Raw genomic sequence first — 21,301 nt, 5'->3', positions numbered from 1 at the left:
GGGTACCAAGTATATTTGCATGGTTATTCACACCTTGTTTTGTGATCCTCAGCATCCCAGTCACAAAACCTGAAGGGCACACTCGAGATTGAAACATGCCTTTGAACAGTTCAATGAATCTCAAAGATCTAGGACTTTCAAATCCAAATAAAACCTAATAAATTATTTCATTTTTCATGGTGGAAATTGGTGAATCGTCATTCACCTACCTTCAAATATTTTATAGCTTGGATTACGGCATCCCTCTTCTAAGTTATAAAATAGTTTGTTGGGTCCTAGCCTTAATATTTCATATTGGGTGTCATATTAAGGACTTTAAATCAACTATCTTGAATATCTCCCAAAAAGATGTCTGGTCTAGACATTTATGATCTTCCCAAACCTCTTGAAACAAGCTTTCCTAAATGAAGATGATGTCCCATGGATATCATACTTCTTTCACCTCCTCCAATTATTCTCCCTAACCCACAAGTTCCTAAAAAGTTTAAGGTCACTCAAGCCCTATTGGCAAGGCAAGGTATAGGTGTGATCACATCTTAGAGATGTAGTCACATATTGACAAGCCGGGAGAGTTGGGTGTCAAAGTCTTGAGAAAGTTGGTGGCTCAACTACTTTCTAAGTCACATAGTGAGTTCTTTTGGGAATCCTATGAAACAGACTAAGACAAGACCCTTAATGATCTTATCTATTTGCTAAGATCAACTTCCTAAAACGCTATGGACATTGACAATGATGACATTGGATATCCAGTAAAGCTCTCTCTTCCCAATGGAAAGGGATTGGCCATAGTCAACTCGGTTGACCCAATGGTAAAGAGAGAGGCGAAGTCTGAGATAGTCCCATTATCAAGGGTCCATAGGTAACTATTGCCAAAGGAAGGGGCATTGGTTACGAAGCTGCCAAATTTACCTAAGGATGTTAAAGTCAATAAGTTTGGCTCTACTTCAGGTAAAGTCCATTGTCTAACTCTATTAAGTACATGCTGATTCTGATCGCGAAGATGGATTTCAATCGCATGGTTTGGTGATCAGAATTTTCGGCTATTACTTAAGAGTTATGATATTTATATTGCTTAGGAATAGATAACAACAAGGTTTTCATATGGATTGTAAGGATAAGTTTTTCCGCAAAGTTTTAAAATAAAAGAAAAAGGTTTTGATTTTATTTATTTTAAGTATCCTTACAATGGCATTTGTGAAAAGTTGTTGCTTATAAGATTCCATTGATAGCAATATTGGAAAAATGGATTTGATTCTTTCGGTTGTGGTAGTGTCTAATATTACCAAATAAGGAAAGATTCTCATCACCCAAGGTTCAATTGGACTAAAACTTGGAATCATGCAAATTGTATAGTATGATGAATGAGAACTTTCAGCTTGGAAAATTAAGACTAATTCCTTATGTGAATAAGGAAAGGACTAAGGGATCGAGTACACATTCTTGTGCACTGGTCAAGTCCACCACAAAAGATCAAGAAGACTATTCGTCATGATTTACTTAAGTTCAGTAAATATGGTTATACTTATAAGTTTAAGTATAAGTCTGTAGCATTGGAGAAGTTTCAATGTGAGACAGAATGAATAAGAAGAATCAAAGTATGGCAGAAAGATAAAAGTTTCTCAAATCTGAAAAGATGGGAGAGTACTTTAGTATCATGTTTATGATCATCTTAATGATTAAGATACCATATCACAATTGGTCCTCTAAAGTCATCTCTTATGACTAAGAAGAGGAGTCATGAATTGTTGAAATGGTTAAATCAAAAAGATGAGTCATACTTCGTTCCAAAACAATTCTTAGAGTCATACTCCAAGATTGTAACTTGAGTGACATATCTTAAAGAGGGTTTGTTAACACTAGGCAAATGTAAGAGTAAAAGGTTATCTACTCTTGTACATTTGAAATTGGTAAGTTGTGATGTTTTGGATAAAACAGAGACCAACTTAGGCCAATTGTGTAAAGTGTTAGTCTTGATAAAGAATCTGCACTATCTCTTGAATATTTGACAAGGGAGTCTTATATGTCAAGAGGACAGTGGGAGTCTTAAAGCTCTTGAAAGTTTCAAGAGTTAATCAAGAATAAAACCTAAAGTCCTTCATTAGCACACGACTTGAGGTTTATAACCTATCGTGTTGAAATTTTTGTGCCTATTCAAGTTGGCTTTGCATAGGAGTTCTGAGAGTTCTCAATTGGTTGCACAACTACTTGGAAGCAATGGCAGACACCTGAGCTGCCAAATGGCAAGAATTTAAGATTGCACAAGTTTAATCAATATGAGTTTGGATTTGTCACTAACCTTGTCTTGTGATTATGGTTTTGACAAATTCACATGGATAAGAACACATACACTATTAAATCTAAGTGTCATAAGGTTTCTCTCCGATTCATGAAAATGATGGTGAGGAAACACTTTCACTAAGTAGATTTTAGCTAGATAGCAATTGTGATATTTGCATTCTCAAAGTCGTTAGTGGAGCGTGTGTGGTTTACCGGTACACTAACATGGACTTGTGAGAAGTGGCAAAGGTCTAAACAATTGAGACTATGATTACGACATCCCTTTTCATAGTTTTAAAATTGTTTAGACACACATGTGAGCTATCTAAGAGAGGTGTATGATTTTGATAAAGTTTTATCAAAACAATCTACTATCAGAAATCTGAACTTTGGTAAGAAAGTCAGCTGATTTCTGAGTACATGTGAAAGCTAGTGGGAGCATAAGTGTTATGCTAATAATCATCATGTTAGTGGGAGCATGATAATTATGACAAAGGTTGCAAGTTAGCAATGTTAATTATAGAAAACAAAAGTTTCAATTCATGAGGTTGCAGGGGTTGAAAAAGTTGTTTTGCTATAATTAAGGGAGAGGAAATTATACTTCATTTCAATTCTAAAAGCTTAGATTGAGATTTTAATCGTATTTAATCAAGGATATATATATGATTTCATGTTGGAATGGCTCAACATAAGGAAATTCTATATATGGGTCCATTATTTGCGTTCTAAAATTCGATTATGATTACGGCATCCCTTTTCATAATCTGAATTTTGAGAACTTGGCAAATTGAAATGGAAATATTATAGCAAAAGACTGGTTTAGTCTTTATTCACGTTCTAAAATTCGATTATGATTACGGCATCCCTTTTCATAATCTGAATTTTGAGAACTTGGCAAATTGAAATGGAAATATTATAGCAAAAGACTGGTTTAGTCTTTATGTGCGACATCATGAATCGTGTCCCATATGCTTCGGATATAGGATCGATTACATGTGCTATATTCATCCTTTCTAAAATTTTCCAAATGCCTGGGGCATTATGAAGGGAAAAGGTCTAGAATTGGATATGACTAAAATGATTAAGCAATTGTCGAGGACAATCTAAGGTTTACCAAAGATTGGTTGCTCAAGGACAGTTGGAAGTATAATGTTAATTCTGGAAGGACCATATTGACATAATCTGTAAGGAGGCAACTCTTGTTCAGAAGTGATAGTCAAAATGGAATATGGAAATGTTTCAAAGTTAGAAATTATTCAATCTGTGTGAGATTAGGAAACTTAATGAAAGAATGATGTTTCCAAGGAGCTGATCTCATTTGGAATGCTCTGTAATGATTGTTGTCAAGTCTTTCTGACTTTGTGCATAATCATTAAGAGGATCAATGCATATAAGTTTAGAATCTAACAGATTTCAGTAAATGACATGAATTTGGAATTCTTGCATTTGCAGTAAGGATTTGGGACTGTGAAAAGAGGATCATTGGAGTGATGTTCAATTGATCTATTTTACAAAGTAAAGATCATAGACAAACATAGTATGCATACTTGGTGTATGGCATGACTAGTGTTTAGAAAACATAGTGTACATGCTTGGAGCATGGGACAACTATTGTTTTAAATTCAAGTATAAAGTTGATAAAACCGAAACAATGAATAATGAGTAATCAGTATGGTGATAAATAAAAGTGTTTATTTATATTCATAGGGTTTGATACCATATTTGATTCATTTATTCTTGTGTTTCACTTTGCATGTTTTGACTTCCAGAATAACTAAGTCGCTCTTCCTGAATGATTAAGTTATTCAAACCATCCACAGTCGGTCATATGTTGGAAGTAGATATGAATCAAGACTGTCATGGGTTGGTTTGTAGAGGTCCAAGTTGGTGGACAAAGTGATGCTACAACACTCATGAGTGCCCATAAGTTCTGAGTATTGGATTCAACCCGCGCTCATTTGAATCACTTCATGGATTTTATCACGAGTGATGATGAGACGATAATATCTTATATTCTTCAAACCTAGAGATATGAGTTGTTACTATGAGTTGGTTATACATTGATTGCACGAAAACGCGTTGGTAACTCGATGTTATAAAACGTGCCTTTGTGTATGATTCAACAAGTAGTAGAACAAGCCATATGAGTCGAAGTTTATCCATTCCTTTTACCTTAGGGATAAAAGCGATATCTGTGGGCCCCTCGATGATTTAAAGATGATACATGTGAGTGCTTGGCCAAGCCAGGACTGATTTGATTTGTTCAATCAGTCAGTCATCATGAATCGGAAATCAGGAAACAACAAATAGACAGAGAGAATGATTGATAATCCATGTCTCAGTCCATATGATATCTAGAATGGAGGAATATATGATCCCTTATCTAATGGACAAGTCATTGACAAAGGTCAGAGTTCATCGACAAGGTCAGAGTTCGACAGAAGCTTTTGAGAGGTACGATTGTTGATCGGTTCCTGAAGTCATACGCAATAATAGTTTTAGACTTATCCAAGTGGGAGACTGTTGGATTAATGTCTAAGTCCATAACTATAATTGTTAAGACTTGAACCGACCCTGCATGGTCCATTTGGGTTGCATGGCATCATGCATTTGGATAGACTATAATGAGAGAAATAACACTTAAGGTTGGTTAATATATTATAAGTTCTATTATATTAATAAGGTTATTTAATTAGTATTGATCAAGAATTAATTTGGAATTAATTAAGTGATCAAAAGGAGACTAATTAAATATATGGGTTGATTGTGTAAATCATTCATTCTTATATATGTGGGCTTGTGATCCAAGATTCCTTATGTTGGACTAAGTCCATGGGGTGACCCATGGATACTCCATGGAGGTTAAAATCCATGGAGCATAAGGAATGGGTAAAGTTATGAGTTACATGGTGTAACCCTAATAGCCACCATATAAAAGAATCCCATGGCTCAAGAAATCGTGCACTAATGTGTGAGTGTGAGGGCTAGACGATTTCAAGGAGTGTTCAAGTTTCTCTCAAGTTATTCCAAGTGTATTTGGTGTTGTGTGAACCATTTGAGGTGTCACACTTGGGGCACTAGGCACTCAAGCTTCATGAAGACATTCTACATCAAAGAGGTATGTATTCTATCTTGTTATATTTATTATTTTGTATGCTAGATTAGGATAATACCTTGGATGTTCATAATTGTATGTATAATAGAGAAAACATAGATCCAAGGTATTTAGGGTTGCATGTACACTTAGGAGTGTTAGAATGCTCATAACCCAACAGCTACAATGCCAGTTGAACAGCCCGATTTGAACGATGGGCAGTCAGAAGGAGGGAACTACAGTTGGACCGTTGGTCAAGCCAACCCACCAATAGTTCGAGAAAACAACCAGGATGACAGAGTCGAGAGGAATGGATGCAAGTACAAGGATTTTCTGACTTGCAAGCCATCGACTTTCACTGGAAAGGAAGATCCGATCGGAGTCATGGATTAGATCTCGGAGATGGAGTTAGCTTTCATGATGTGTGGTTGCAGAGGCAAGTTGCAAACCACCTTTGCAGTACGTCAGTTCTAAGGAGGCGCTGTGCGCTGGTGGAATGCCCTAGGGAAGACTCTGAGCCCCTACAACTGACATGGTAGAGTTTTTGGTGCAGTTCAAATGCAAGTACTTCTCAGCCCAAAACCTGCTCGAGCTAGAGAACCAATTCCTGACCTTTAAGAAAGGAAGCATGTCAATTGATGAATACACCAACAACTTCACAGAGAAGATGGAGTTCGCCTTGCGCCTTGTTCCGGATGAGCTGACGAAAATCGACAAGTACGCAAAGGGACTTCCGTGGGAGTACGCAATGCCAGTGCGTTAGGCACCTACTCTGGAGGCAGCTATCTGGGCTACCAAGTCTGTGGAGGAGATAATTAAGGGAAGAGCTGCCAGCAAGGTTGAGGTTGGCGAGAATAGGAAGTTTGAAGGGTCTGCAAAGCCCAACAATAAGAAAATCAAGTCTAGTTCAAGAAAGTTTGGAGGAGGAAATGAAGCGAAGTGGTGCGAGAAGTGCAAGAAGAAGCACTTCGAGAAATGTAGCGACGAGGTGACCTGATTCAAGTGTGGGAAGACCGGGCATTACACCAATGAGTGCACCGCCAACAAAAGGGTGTGCTATGGATGTAACCAGGAAGGGCACATTGCGAAGGATTGCCTGAAGAAGAACGAGGCGACAAGGCCCAATGTCCCACCGAAGCCAAAGGTGAGAGCCTTCCATATGACGCTCAAGGCTGCGAAGGAGGCAGCAGATGTCGCTTCAGGTACCTTTCTTGTAAATGGTTTGCCTGCCAGTATACTATTTGATTCGGGAGTGAACTACTCCTTTGGATCGCATAAATTTGGTAGGAAACTAGCATTACCTATAGAAAAACGTGATAATTCCCTAGTTGTGGAAGTTGCCAGTGGCAAGTTCGTACCTGTTAGTGACCGTATTAAGAACATCGTCATCGACTTAAACGAAAATGAATTCCACGAAGAGTTGTTACACATAGAGTTGAACGGTTTTGACATCTTTCTGGTAATGTATTGGCTTAGTGCCAACGATGCCGAGATACTTTGCAGAAAGAAGATAGTAAGAGTAAACCCACCCGGAAAAGAGTCATTTATGGTGTACGGGGACAAACGCAGAGTGAATTCTGAAATCATCTCCCTGATGAAAGCCAGGAAATGTTTATCCAAGGGATTCACATCATATTTGGCATTCGTGATTGATGCAAAGAAGGAGAAAAATGAGGTGCAGAGTATACCAGTGGTGTGTAATTATCCGGAAGTCTTTCCCGAAGATCTTCCCGGATTACCACCTGATAGACAAGTAGAGTTCCGAATATACTTGTTACCAGGGAAAACACCAATAGCAAAAGCACTGTACCGACTAGCACCGGCGGAGATGAAGGAGCTCATGATGCAACTTCAGGAGTTGTTGGACAACAGTTTTATTAGACCTAGTTCATCACCTTGGGAGCTCCGGTGTTATTCGTGAAAAAGAAGGACGGAAGCATGAGAATGTGTATAGACTACAGAGAGCTGAACAAGGCAACGGTGAAGAACAAGTATCCATTGCCAATGATTGATGACCTATTCGATCATCTGCAAGGTTCGAGCTATTTCTCAAAGACCGACCTTAGGTCAGGATATCATCAGCTAAAGGTAAGAGAGTAGGATATTGAGAAGACTGCATTCAGAACAAGATATGGACACTACGAGTTCTTGGTTATGTCATTTGGACTAACCAATGCTCTAGCAGTGTTCATGGATTTGATGAACAAGTTTTGTAAAGCATTCCTCGATAAATCCGTGATAGTATTCATAGATGACATTCTGATTTACTCGAAAAGTCAAGAGGAGCATGGCAGACACTTGCGGGAAGTGTTAGAAGTATTGAAGAAGGAGAACTTGTATGCAAAGTTCTCCAAATGTTATTTTTGGATCCGAGAAGTCCAATTCTTGGGTCATGTGGTTAACCAAGAAGGGATAATGGTTGACCCAGCAAAGATCGAAGCTGTGATGAAGTGGGAACGACCGAAAAGTCCCATGGAGATTCGAAGCGTTCTGGGATTAGTCGGATATTACCGAAGATTTATCCAAGGCTTTTCTTCGATAGCTGCTCCATTGAAAGCTTTGACCAACAAAGGAGCTACGTATACATGGAGTGAGAAGCACGAAGAAGCATTTGAGAAGCTGAAGAAGAAGTTGTGTGAATAACCGATTCTTTCTCTACCCGATGGCGTTGAAGACTTCGCAGTGTATAGCGATGCGTCGGGAGTCGGGTTAGGATGTGTTCTAACTCAAAGAGAAAAGGTGATAGCATACACATCTTGACAATTGAAAGAGCATGAAAAGATCTACTCCACTCATGATCTGGAGTTGGCAGCGGTAGTATTTTCCTTAAAGATACATTATATCTATGCCACGAAGTGCAAACTTTTCACTGATCATAAGAGTCTCCAGTATCTCTTTAATCGGAAGGAATTGAATATGAGGCAACGACCCTGGCTAGAATTACTCAAGGACTACGACTGCGAGATACTTTACCACCCCGGTAAAGCGAATATCATCGCCGATGCTCTAAGTCGAAATGTCAATCTTGAAAGGAAAAGGCCAAGAGCGTTGAAGATAGAAGTTGTCTCGACAATTGTGGAAAGTATCAGGAAAGCTCAAGAAGAAGCTTCAGAGAAGAATGACCGAAAGGAAGAACGTTTGGGCAAAACGTTAGTGTTCGGTACAAACACTCAAGGACTGAAGGTATTCCACGATCGGATTTGGGTACCTAAGACGGGAGGAATAAGAGATCTTATGATGGAAGAAGCACACAAGACCATGTACTCGATTCATCCGGTAGCAGTAAAATGTATAGGGACCTAAAACCCTACTACTGGTGGCCGACGATGAATCTCGATGTTGCGAAGTATGTGGCCGAGTGTGTGACATGTGCGAGAGTTAAGGCGCAACATCAGAAACCGTATGGGAGTTTAGAACCTTTACCTGTACCCATGGGTAAATGGGAAGACATCACCATGGATTTTGTGACTAAACTGCCCAGGACGAAGAACGGTCATGATATGATTTGGGTGGTCGTGGATCGTTTCACTAAGAGTGCACACTTCAAAGTAGCCAACGAGAGGTGGTCTATGGATAAGCTTGTCACAACTAGCATTTTAGCTAGGAAATTATATTTCTGTGTAACCATTCAACTATTGTAAATCATATACTCTAAGTAAATCTCACTCAATGCTCATTTAGATTCATCAATTATGTTCATCAAAGAGTCTGAAGCCCTAAGAAACATGGTTTAAGTCCATATTGGACTAGGATTTCCTTATTGGGCCTAATGGACCAATAAGCATCCAATTCAACCATTTTGGGCTTGAAAACCCTATTTGGGGTCTAATTGGACCCACTTCCATAAAACTTAGCTTTTTGGGCCATTTTTGGGTCCAAAATAAATTAGCTTACCCTTAATGGGCCTGATTGGGCCATTAATGAATTAATTTGCCCTAATGGGCCATAAACTCCCTTTTCTTTCAAAATGGGCCGTGAGCTATCTAATGAGCCCAATGGGCCGAAAATTTCATGTTTAGGTTCCAAAAATCCTAACTAAATATTATTGGGCTCAAACTATTCCATTCCCACTCTTTGGCCTAAAGATCTCGGCCCAACATCAATTAAACAAAAAACATGTAATAAGAGTTGACATAGGAGGTGCCACCTCCATATTGTTCAACATATATCAATGCAAGGACTCTCATACTTCCATGCAAGTCACTTCACCAACTCTCTCCCCTATCTTCTTCTACGTTCGGCCGAGAGCCAAACACACACACACACACACACTCTTTCAAACACTTCCTCAATCACTCTCAAGCATTCTTCTTCTTCTTCCTCCAAAATCTCAAAATTTTACTTGTGTTCAAGAGGATTCTCACAAGAATATCCTCATTTCTTGGTAAGTTTTCACATATCCAAGCTATATAACTCCTTTCTCATGTTAGATCACTTCTCCTAAATATTTTGGTGATCATACTCTTAGAAAACCTCCATAAGCTCGAGAAATACAACAAAGGTGTGTTAGGACCAAAAATCTCTTCCCCTTCTTCTTCAAAAACCAAAACATCAAGCAAAGGTGAGTTCAAACCCTCTTGTTTTCGGTTTTTACATGATTTTTGGGGGATAATACAAGTAAAATGTGTAGATCTATGTGTTATATGTATGTCTTGTGTGATTTCTTACTTTATTTTGTAAAAATGTGTTAGATCTTAGTAAATCTCGACATCTTAAATAACATTGAGTTAAGATCCATGAACTAAGACACCTTATACATCATATTATCAAGTTAAAAGTGTTATATGTTTAAGATATAAAAATCTAAGGCAAAAACTTTGTTAAGGGTCAAAATTGTCAAGAAAACAAAAGATAAAGGTAAAAGTCGACATTTATATTTTTATAAGGATCAAACAGGTCCTACTTGTATAAAAATGGATTTTTATGATAAACATGCTTTCCAAAGGGCTAAAAATGCAATTTTTAGCTTAATGGGCCAAATATTTGGGCCTCACAGTTTTGGGCACAAACTTGCGAAAAAATCGAGGTTTTGGGATTAAAAATGTTTTTTTTTTTGAAAGAGCTTGGGATTAAAAATGTTATTTGACCAAAGATTGAATCATAAATGTAAATAAACCAAATTTAGGGGTAAAAATACATTTATTTCTAAATTGGACCAAAAATGCAACTTTTATCAAAATTGGGCCGAAAGTGTCAATTTTTCAAAACAAAGGGCTGAAAATGTAACTTTCTGCAAAACTGGACCATAAATGTAAAAATATAAATTTTTTGGATTAAATCCGTGAATTTCTAAACATTTGGGACGAAATTACAAATTTTTATAAATTATGGACTAAAGTGTTATTTTTACAAAACTTTGGGCCTTATTTGAAAATTTGAGGCTTATTGGTCAAGAACGTCGTTTTTACAAAAAAGGACTTTTTATATTCAATTCGGTAAACCTCGAACTAAAACAATCAACGAAAGAATGAGAAATAAACGGAGTACATCGATAACAATTTTATTGGGCCTAATATTCACGTACGTGGCCAATGGGCCTTAAGGGCCCATTGAAGTGCATATTGAGCCCAATATTTTCCATGACATGTTTTTTGGGCCTTTACGGTCCATTTACATGCCTATTGGGCCCAAATTACTCACTTACATGTTATTGGGCCTTTGTGACCCATTTACATGCTAATTGTGCTTGGACTGAAATTTACATGTATAGTAGATTGAAATTATACCTTTACATAACTATTGAACTTTCTATACTTATATATGTACCTTTGGATTTGATAACATACAACATACATGTAAACATTAAACATAGTACGAAAGGTTGAGAATCTAGCGAGGCGTGTCGATTGGCGCCTTTGAGTGTACAATCGTAGCTTGTAGTTATAATCAGAGTCTCCTGGAGGGAGAGCGAGAGTTTTGTGTATAGATCTATACGGGGTGACCCTCCACACCTTAGTTGTTCACTACAGCTAGACTAGGCCAGTCTAGGGCGACAAAACCTTGAGCAAATACCGGCATTTGGAAAAATGCCAAGACAGGCAACGTAGTCATTATCATGTATGGTTATAACGACTCATATAGAGATTCGATCCCAAATTTAACTTTTCGAAGATTAACCCTTCGATTGTGTCAATACAAAACAACTTATTAAACGATACAAGAACCACGACATTATAACAAGTCAGAAAATATCGGATTTTATGGGGAAATACAAATGTTCAATTATCACTTACTTTTGTTCAAGAGGATTCTCACAAGAATGTCATCATTTCTTGGTAAGTTTTTACATATCCAAGTTATATAACTCCTTTCTCATGTTAGATCACTTCTCCTAAACATTTTGGTGATCATACTCTTAGAAAACCTCCATACGCTCGAGATCTACAACAAAGGTGTGTTAGGACCAAAAATCTCTTGCACTTCTTCTTCAAAAACCAAAACATCAAGCAAAGGTGAGTTCATACCCCCTTGTTTTTGGTTTTTACATGATTTTTGGGGGAGAATACAAGTAAAATGTGTAGATCTATGTGTTATATGCATGTCTTGTGTGATTTCTTAGTTTATTTTGTAAAAATATGTTAGATCTTAGTAAATCTCGACATCTTAAATAACATTGAGTTAAGATCCATGAACTAAGACACCTTATACATCATATTATCAAGTTAAAAGTGTTATATGTTTAAGATATAAAAATCTAAGGCAAAAACTTTGTTAAGGGTCAAAATTGTCAAGAAAACAAAAGATAAAGGTAAAAGTCGACATTTATATTTTTATAAGGATCAAACAGGTCCTACTTGTATAAAAATGGATTTTTATGATAAACATGCTTTCCAAAGGGCCAAAAATGCAATTTTTAGCTTAATGGGCCAAATATTTGGGCCTCACAGTTTTGGGCACAAACTTGCGAAAAAATCGAGGTTTTGTGATTAAAAATGTTTTTTTTTTGAAAGAGCTTGGGATTAAAAATGTTATTTGACCAAAGATTGAATCATAAATGTAAATAAACCAAATTTAGGGGTAAAAATACATTTATTTCTAAATTGGACCAAAAATGCAACTTTTATCAAAATTGGGCCGAAAGTGTCAATTTTTCAAAACAAAGGGCTGAAAATGTAACTTTCTGCAAAACTGGACCATAAATGTAAAAATATAAATTTTTTGGATTAAATCCGTGAATTTCTAAACATTTGGGACGAAATTACAAATTTTTATAAATTATGGACTAAAGTGTTATTTTTACAAAACTTTGGGCCTTATTTGAAAATTTGAGGCTTATTGGTCAAGAACGTCGTTTTTACAAAAAAGGACTTTTTATATTCAATTCGGTAAACCTCGAACTAAAACAATCAACGAAAGAATGAGAAATAAACGGAGTACATCGATAACAATTTTATTGGGCCTAATATTCACGTACGTGGCCAATGGGCCTTAAGGGCCCATTGAAGTGCATATTGAGCCCAATATTTTCCATGACATGTTTTTTGGGCCTTTACGGTCCATTTACATGCCTATTGGGCCCAAATTACTCACTTACATGTTATTGGGCCTTTGTGACCCATTTACATGCTAATTGTGCTTGGACTGAAATTTACATGTATAGTAGATTGAAATTATACCTTTACATAACTATTGAACTTTGTATACTTATATATGTACCTTTGGATTTGATAACATACAACATACATGTAAACATTAAACATAGTACGAAATGTTGAGAATCTAGCGAGGCGTGTCGATTGGCGCCTTTGAGTGTACAATCGTAGCTTGTAGTTATAATCAGAGTCTCCTGGAGGGAGAGCGAGAGTTTTGTGTATAGATCTATACGGGGTGACCCTCCACACCTTAGTTGTTCACTACAGCTAGACTAGGCCAGTCTAGGGCGACAAAACCTTGAGCAAATACCGGCATTTGGAAAAATGCCAAGACAGGCAACCTAGTCATTATCATGTATGGTTATAACGACTCATATAGAGATTCAATCCCAAATTTAACTTTTCGAAGATTAACCCTTCGATTGTGTCAATACAAAACAACTTATTAAACGATACAAGAACCACGACATTATAACAAGTCAGAAAATATCGGATTTTATGGGGAAATACAAATGTTCAATTATCACTTACTTTTGTTCAAGAGGATTCTCACAAGAATGTCATCATTTCTTGATAAATTTTTACATATCCAAGTTATATAACTCCTTTCTCATGTTAGATCACTTCTCCTAAACATTTTGGTGATCATACTCTTAGAAAACCTCCATACGCTCGAGATCTACAACAAAGGTGTGTTAGGACCAAAAATCTCTTGCACTTCTTCTTCAAAAACCAAAACATCAAGCAAAGGTGAGTTCATACCCCCTTGTTTTTGGTTTTTACATGATTTTTGGGGGAGAATACAAGTAAAATGTGTAGATCTATGTGTTATATGCATGTCTTGTGTGATTTCTTACTTTATTTTGTAAAATGTGTTAGATCTTAGTAAATCTCGACATCTTAAATAACATTGAGTTAAGATCCATGAACTAAGACACCTTATACATCATATTATCATGTTAAAAGTGTTATATGTTTAAGATATAAAAATCTAAGGCAAAAACTTTGTTAAGGGTCAAAATTGTCAAGAAAACAAAAGATAAAGGTAAAAGTCGACATTTATATTTTTATAAGGATCAAACAGGTCCTACTTGTATAAAAATGGATTTTTATGATAAACATGCTTTCCAAAGGGCCAAAAATGCAATTTTTAGCTTAATGGGCCAAATATTTGGGCCTCACAGTTTTGGGCACAAACTTGCGAAAAAATCGAGGTTTTAGGATTAAAAATGTTTTTTTTTTGAAAGAGCTTGGGATTAAAAATGTTATTTGACCAAAGATTGAATCATAAATGTAAATAAACCAAATTTAGGGGTAAAAATACATTTATTTCTAAATTGGACCAAAAATGCAACTTTTATCAAAATTGGGCCGAAAGTGTCAATTTTTCAAAACAAAGGGCTGAAAATGTAACTTTCTGCAAAACTGGACCATAAATGTAAAAATATAAATTTTTTGGATTAAATCCGTGAATTTCTAAACATTTGGGACGAAATTACAAATTTTTATAAATTATGGACTAAAGTGTTATTTTTACAAAACTTTGGGCCTTATTTGAAAATTTGAGGCTTATTGGTCAAGAACGTCGTTTTTACAAAAAAGGACTTTTTATATTCAATTCGGTAAACCTCGAACTAAAACAATCAACGAAAGAATGAGAAATAAACGGAGTACATCGATAACAATTTTATTTGGCCTAATATTCACGTACGTGGCCCATTGAAGTGTATATTGAGCCCAATATTTTCCGTGACATGTTTGTTGGGCCTTTGCGGTCCATTTACATGCCTATTGGGCCCAAATTACCCACTTACATGTTATTGGGCCTTTGTGACCCATTTACATGCTAATTGGGCTTGGACTGAAACTTACATGTATAGTAGATTGAAATTATACCTTTACATAACTATTGAACTTTGTATACTTATATATGTACCTTTGGATTTGCTAACATACAACATACATGTAAACATTAAACATAGTACGAAAGGTTCAGAATCTAGCGAGACGTGTCGGTTGGCGCCTTTGAGTGTACAATCGTAGCTTGTAGTTATAATCAGAGTCTCGTGGAGGGAGAGTGAGAGTTTTGTGTATATATCTATACGGGGTGACCCCCCACACCTTAGCTGTTCGCTACAGCTAGACTAGGCCAGTCTAGGGCGACAAAACCTTGAGCAAATACCGGCATTTGGAAAAATGCCAAGACAGGCAACCTAGTCATTATCATGTATGGTTATAACGGCTCATATAGAGATTCAATCCCAAATTTAACTTTTCGAAGATTAACCCTTCGATTGTGTCAATACAAAACAACTTATTAAACGATACAAGAACCACGACATTATAACAAGTCAGAAAATATCGGATTTTGTGGGGAAATACAAATGTTCAATTATCACTTACTTTTGTTCAAGAGGATTCTCACAAGAATGTCATCATTTCTTGGTAAGTTTTTACATATCCAAGTTATATAACTCCTTTCTCATGTTAGATCACTTCTCCTAAACATTTTGGTGATCATACTCTTAGAAAACCTCCATACGCTCGAGATCTACAACAAAGGTGTGTTAGGACCAAAAATCTCTTCCACTTCTTCTTCAAAAACCAAAACATCAAGCAAAGGTGAGTTCATACCCCCTTGATTTTGGTTTTTACATGATTTTTGGGGGAGAATACAAGTAAAATGTGTAGATCTATGTGTTATATGCATGTCTTGTGTGATTTCTTAGTTTATTTTGTAAAAATGTGTTAGATCTTAGTAAATCTCGACATCTTAAATAACATTGAGTTAAGATCCATGAACTAAGACACCTTATACATCATATTATCAAGTTAAAAGTGTTATATGTGTAAGATATAAAAATCTAAGGCAAAAACTTTGTTAAGGGTCAAAATTGTCAAGAAAACAAAAGATAAAGGTAAAAAGCGACATTTATATTTTTATAAGGATCAAACAGGTCCTATTTGTATAAAAATGGATTTTTATGATAAACATGCTTTCCAAAGGGCCAAAAATGCATTTTTTAGCTTAATGGGCCAAATATTTGGGCCTCACAGTTTTGGGCCCAAACTTGCGAAAAAATGGAGGTTTTGGGATTAAAAATGTTTTTTTTTGAAAGAGCTTGGGATTAAAAATGTTATTTGACCAAAGTTTGAATCATAAATGTAAATAAACCAAATTTAGGGGTGAAAATAACATTTATTTCTAAATTGGACCAAAAATGCAATTTTTATCAAAATTGGGCCGAATGTGTCAATTTTTCAAAACAAAGGGCTGAAAATGTAACTTTCTGCAAAACTGGCCCATAAATGTAAAAATATAAATTTTTGGATTAAATCCGTGAATTTCTAAACATTTGGGACGAAATTACATTTTTTTATAAATTATGGACTAAAGTGTTATTTTTACAAAACTTTGGGCCTTAATTGAAATTTTGAGGCTTATTGGTCAAGAACGTCGTTTTTACAAAAAAAGACTTTTTTATATTCAATTCGGTAAACCTCGAACTAAAACAATCAACGAAATAATGAGAAATGAACGAAGTACATCGATAACAATTTTATTGGGCCTAATATTCACGTACGTGGCCAATGGGCCTTAAGGGCCCATTGAAGTGTATATTGAGCCCAATATTTTCCATGACATGTTTGTTGGGCCTTTGCGGTCCATTTACATGCCTACTGGGCCCAAATTACCCACTTACATGTTATTGGGCCTTTGTGACCCATTTACATGCTAATTGGGCTTGGACTGAAATTTACATGTGTAGTAGATTGAAATTATACATTTACCTAACTATTGAACTTTGTATACTTATATATGTACCTTTGGATTTGATAACATACAACATACATGTAAACATTAAACATAGTATGAAAGGTTGAGAATCTAGTGAGATGTGTCGGTTGGCACCTTTGAGTGTACAATCGTAGCTTGTAGTTATAATCAGAGTCTCCTGGAGGGAGAGCGAGAGTTTTGTGTATAGATCTATACGGGGTGACCCTCCACACCTTAGTTGTTCACTACAGCTAGACTAGGCCAGTCTAGGGCGACAAAACCTTGAGCAAATACCGGCATTTGGAAAAATGCCAAGACAGGCAACCTAGTTAATATCATGTATGGTTATAACAACTCATATAGAGATTCAATACCAAATTTAACTTTTCGAAGATTAACCCTTCGATTGTGTCGATACAAAACAACTTATTAAACGATACAAGAACCACGACATTATAACAAGTCAGAAAATATCGGATTTTGTGGGGAAATACAAATGTTCAATTATCACTTACTTGTGTTCAAGAGGATTCTCACAAGAATATCATCATTTCTTGGTAAGTTTTTACATATCCAAGCTATATAACTCCTTTCTCATGTTACATCACTTCTCTTAAACATTTTGGTGATCATACTCTTAGAAAACCTCCATAAGCTCGAGATCTACAACAAAGGTGTGTTAGGACCAAAAATCTCTTCCACTTCTTCTTCAAAAACCGAAACATCAAGCAAAGGTGAGTTCATACCCCCTTGTTTTCGGTTTTTACATGATTTTTGGGGGAGAATACAAGTAAAATGTGTAGATCTATGTGTTATATGCATGTCTTGTGTGATTTCTTAGTTTATTTTGTAAAAATGTGTTAGATCTTAGTAAATATCGACATCTTAAATAACATTGAGTTAAGATCCATGAACTAAGACACCTTATACATCATATTATCAAGTTAAAATTGTTATATGTGTAAGATATAAAAATCTAAGGCAAAAACTTTGTTAAGGGTCAAAATTTTCAAGAAAACAAAAGATAAAGGTAAAAATCGACATTTATATTTTTATAAGGATCAAACAGGTCCTACTTGTATAAAAATGGATTTTTATGGTAAACATGCTTTCCAAAGGGCCAAAAAAGCAATTTTTAGCTTAATGGGCCAAATATTTGGGCCTCACAGTTTTGGGCCCAAACTTGCGAAAAAATGGAGGTTTTGGGATTAAAAATGTTTTTTTTTGAAAGAGCTTGGGATTAAAAATGTTATTTGACCAAAGTTTGAATTATAAATGTAAATAAACCAAATTTAGGGGTGAAAATAACATTTATTTCTAAATTGGACCAAAAATGCAATTTTTATCAAAATTGGGTCGAAAGTGTCAATTTTTCAAAACAAAGGGCTGGAAATGTAACTTTCTCTAAAACTGGACCATAAATGTAAAAATATAAATTTTTGGATTAAATCCGTGAATTTCTAAACATTTGGGACGAAATTTCAATTTTTTATAAATTATGGACTAAAGTGTTATTTTTATAAAACTTTGGGCCTTAATTGAAATTTTGAGGCTTATTGGTCAAGAACGTCGTTTTTACAAAAAAGGACTTTTTATATTCAATTATGTAAACTTCGAACTAAAACAATCAACGACATAATGAGAAATGAATGAAGTACATCGATAACAATTTTATTGGGCCTAATATTCACGTACGTGGCCAATGGGCCTTAAGGGCCCATTGAAGTGTATATTGAGCCCAATATTTTCCATGACATGTTTGTTGGGCCTTTGCGGTCCATTTACATGCCTATTGGGCCCAAATTACCTACTTACATGTTATTGGGCCTTTGTGACCCATTTACATGCTAATTGGGCTTGGACTGAAATTTACATGTGTAGTATATTGAAATTATACCTTTACATAACTATTGAACTTTGTATACTTATATATGTACCTTTGGATTTGATAACATATACATGTAAACATTAAGCATAGTACGGAAGGTTGAGAATCTAGTGAGACGTGTCGGTTGGCACCTTTGAGTGTACAATCGTAGCTTGTAGTTATAATTAGAGTCTCCTGGAAGGAGAGCGAGAGTTTTGTGTATAGATCTATACGGGGTGACCCCCCACACCTTAGTTGTTCGCTACAGCTAGACTAGGCCAGTCTAGGGCGACAAAACCTTGAGCAAATACCGACATTTGGAAAAATGCCAAGACAGGCAACCTAGTCATTATCATGTATGGTTATAACGGCTCATATAGAGATTCAATACCAAATTTAACTTTTCGAAGATTAACCCTTCGATTGTGTCAATACAAAAGAACTTATTAAACGATACAAGAACCACGACATTATAACAACTCAGAAAATATCGGATTTTCTGGGGAAATACAAATGTTCAATTATCACTTACTTACAATACAAAGAAATCTAAAGTACTTTTATATACGTCACCACTGTGAAATTCACACATGCATTTATACTTCATTTCCACATCATTTTCAAACATTTTACAGAAAATATCGGATTTTCTGTGTTTTTACGAAAGATACAAAGACTTTTGCTCAAACATACTTATGAACTCACCAACATTATATATGTTGACCGTTTTCAAAATAACTTGTATTCACAGGTAATCGTTAGGCTGGAAGATTTCAAGTATGTATGGTTTCATTTTATGTAACATCACTCATCGTACTTTTAATAGTTTGAACCTATGTATTTATAACAATGTACTTGATGTGAACAATGATGGTTGTTATATGTAATGATGGTAATTAATGTGTTACGTTTCATGAGTATTCATTGTAATGATAATTCAATTGTTAGTCACACGGGCCCCCGGACGTTTCCGCCGTTTGGTTCGGGGATGTGACAGGTTGGTATCAGAGCAATGTTTATAGTGAAGTAGCATATCTAACCATACATGATATGCAACTATAAACACAATGGGACTAAATAACTCTGAACAAAAATAAAAATTTCACACTTATGTGCGCATACTAGGATAATAATCTAACAACATCTAATAAAAACTTTTGGAGGAAATTGAACACTATGATTAAACCTGGGCAGTTATGTAGTCATATTAGGGATAAATATAGCCTGATCAACTATATTTATTCAGAATATGATCAACATGTGATCGGGAGTAATCATAGCGCGAAATGAACCCAAAAGCCTACCTCACTCTCCAATAACTCTAGGGAACCCAAAACTTGAATAACTAAAAACATACTATAGGGATAATCAAAACGTGATTTATTTACGCACTCTCGTGCAATCAGTATGGCTAGTTTCCACCACCCTGGAGATCCCTACTTTCCCAATCAGGGAAATAATAGATGGCTAGAGGAATCCGACGAGGAACCTGAAGAGCACCCTGAGGAAGAAGAAATTGAAGAGGAACCTGCGGAACCCGTGGCAGACGACGGTGAAGAGGAGTCGGGCGACGAAAGAGATGATGATTCGGACGTAGAGTCCGAAGTCATCCACCCACCATACCCACTGAGGGTGTCGGCTCACCGAATGGGCCCGGGTGGCCCTACACCTCCCTGGGGTATCGAAATTTGGAGGTGGAGCAGGAAACAGGGACAACGACCCCCGTTTGGCATGACACGTGAGTTCTATGACTTGAGGGAGGGAGGACCGGTTGATCGGGCACTTCCGGTCGTGGTGAGGCGATTGAGGGATACTGGCGATCTGGCCCAGAGCACCGCCGATCAGATGCACCATATGCGGACTAGGGTTGAGGGGCAGGATCAGCAGGAAGAATGCTGACAATGGGTCAGTGAGAAGCAGTATAGGACCCAGCAGTTGTCACTGGTACGTTCCTACTTAACAATTCATATGCATGCATATTATTTGATGGTGGGGCGGAGCGAAGCTTCGTTAGTAATAAATTCAAATACTTGCTAAATCAACAACCCCAGAAGCTCAACGCAGCCTTTACGGTGGATCCATGAACTAAGACACCTTATACATCATATTATCAAGTTAAAAGTGTTATATGTTTAAGATATAAAAATCTAAGGCAAAAACTTTGTTAAGGGTCAAAATTGTCAAGAAAACAAAAGATAAGGGTAAAAAACGACATTTATGTTTTTATAACGATCAAACAGGTCTTACTTGTATAAAAAATGGATTTTTATGATAAACATGCTTTCCAAATGGCCAAAAATGCATTTTTTTAGCTTAATGGGCCAAATATTTGGGCCTCACGGTTTTGGGCCCAAACTTGCAAAAAAATGGTGGTTTTGGGAATAAAAATGTTATTTGACCAAAGTTTGAATCATAAATGTAAATAAACCAAATTTAGGGGTGAAAATAACATTTATTTCTAAATTGGACCAAAAATGCAATTTTTATCAAAATTGGGCCGAAAGTGTCAATTTTTCAAAACAAAGGGCTAAAAATGTAACTTTCTGCAAACCTGGACCATAAATGTAAAAATATAAATTTTTGGATTAAATCCGTGAATTTCTAAACATTTGGGACGAAATTACAAATTTTTATAAATTATGGACTAAAGTGTTATTTTTACAAAACTTTGGGCCTTAATTGAAAATTTGAGG

Source organism: Lactuca virosa, chromosome 4 (genome assembly GCF_052849685.1).
Source record: "Lactuca virosa cultivar CGN04683 chromosome 4, Lactuca_virosa_CGN04683_v6, whole genome shotgun sequence".
NCBI lineage: Eukaryota > Viridiplantae > Streptophyta > Magnoliopsida > Asterales > Asteraceae > Lactuca > Lactuca virosa.
The sequence above is the reverse complement of the archived record's forward strand: the minus strand, read 5'-3'. Positions refer to the sequence as shown.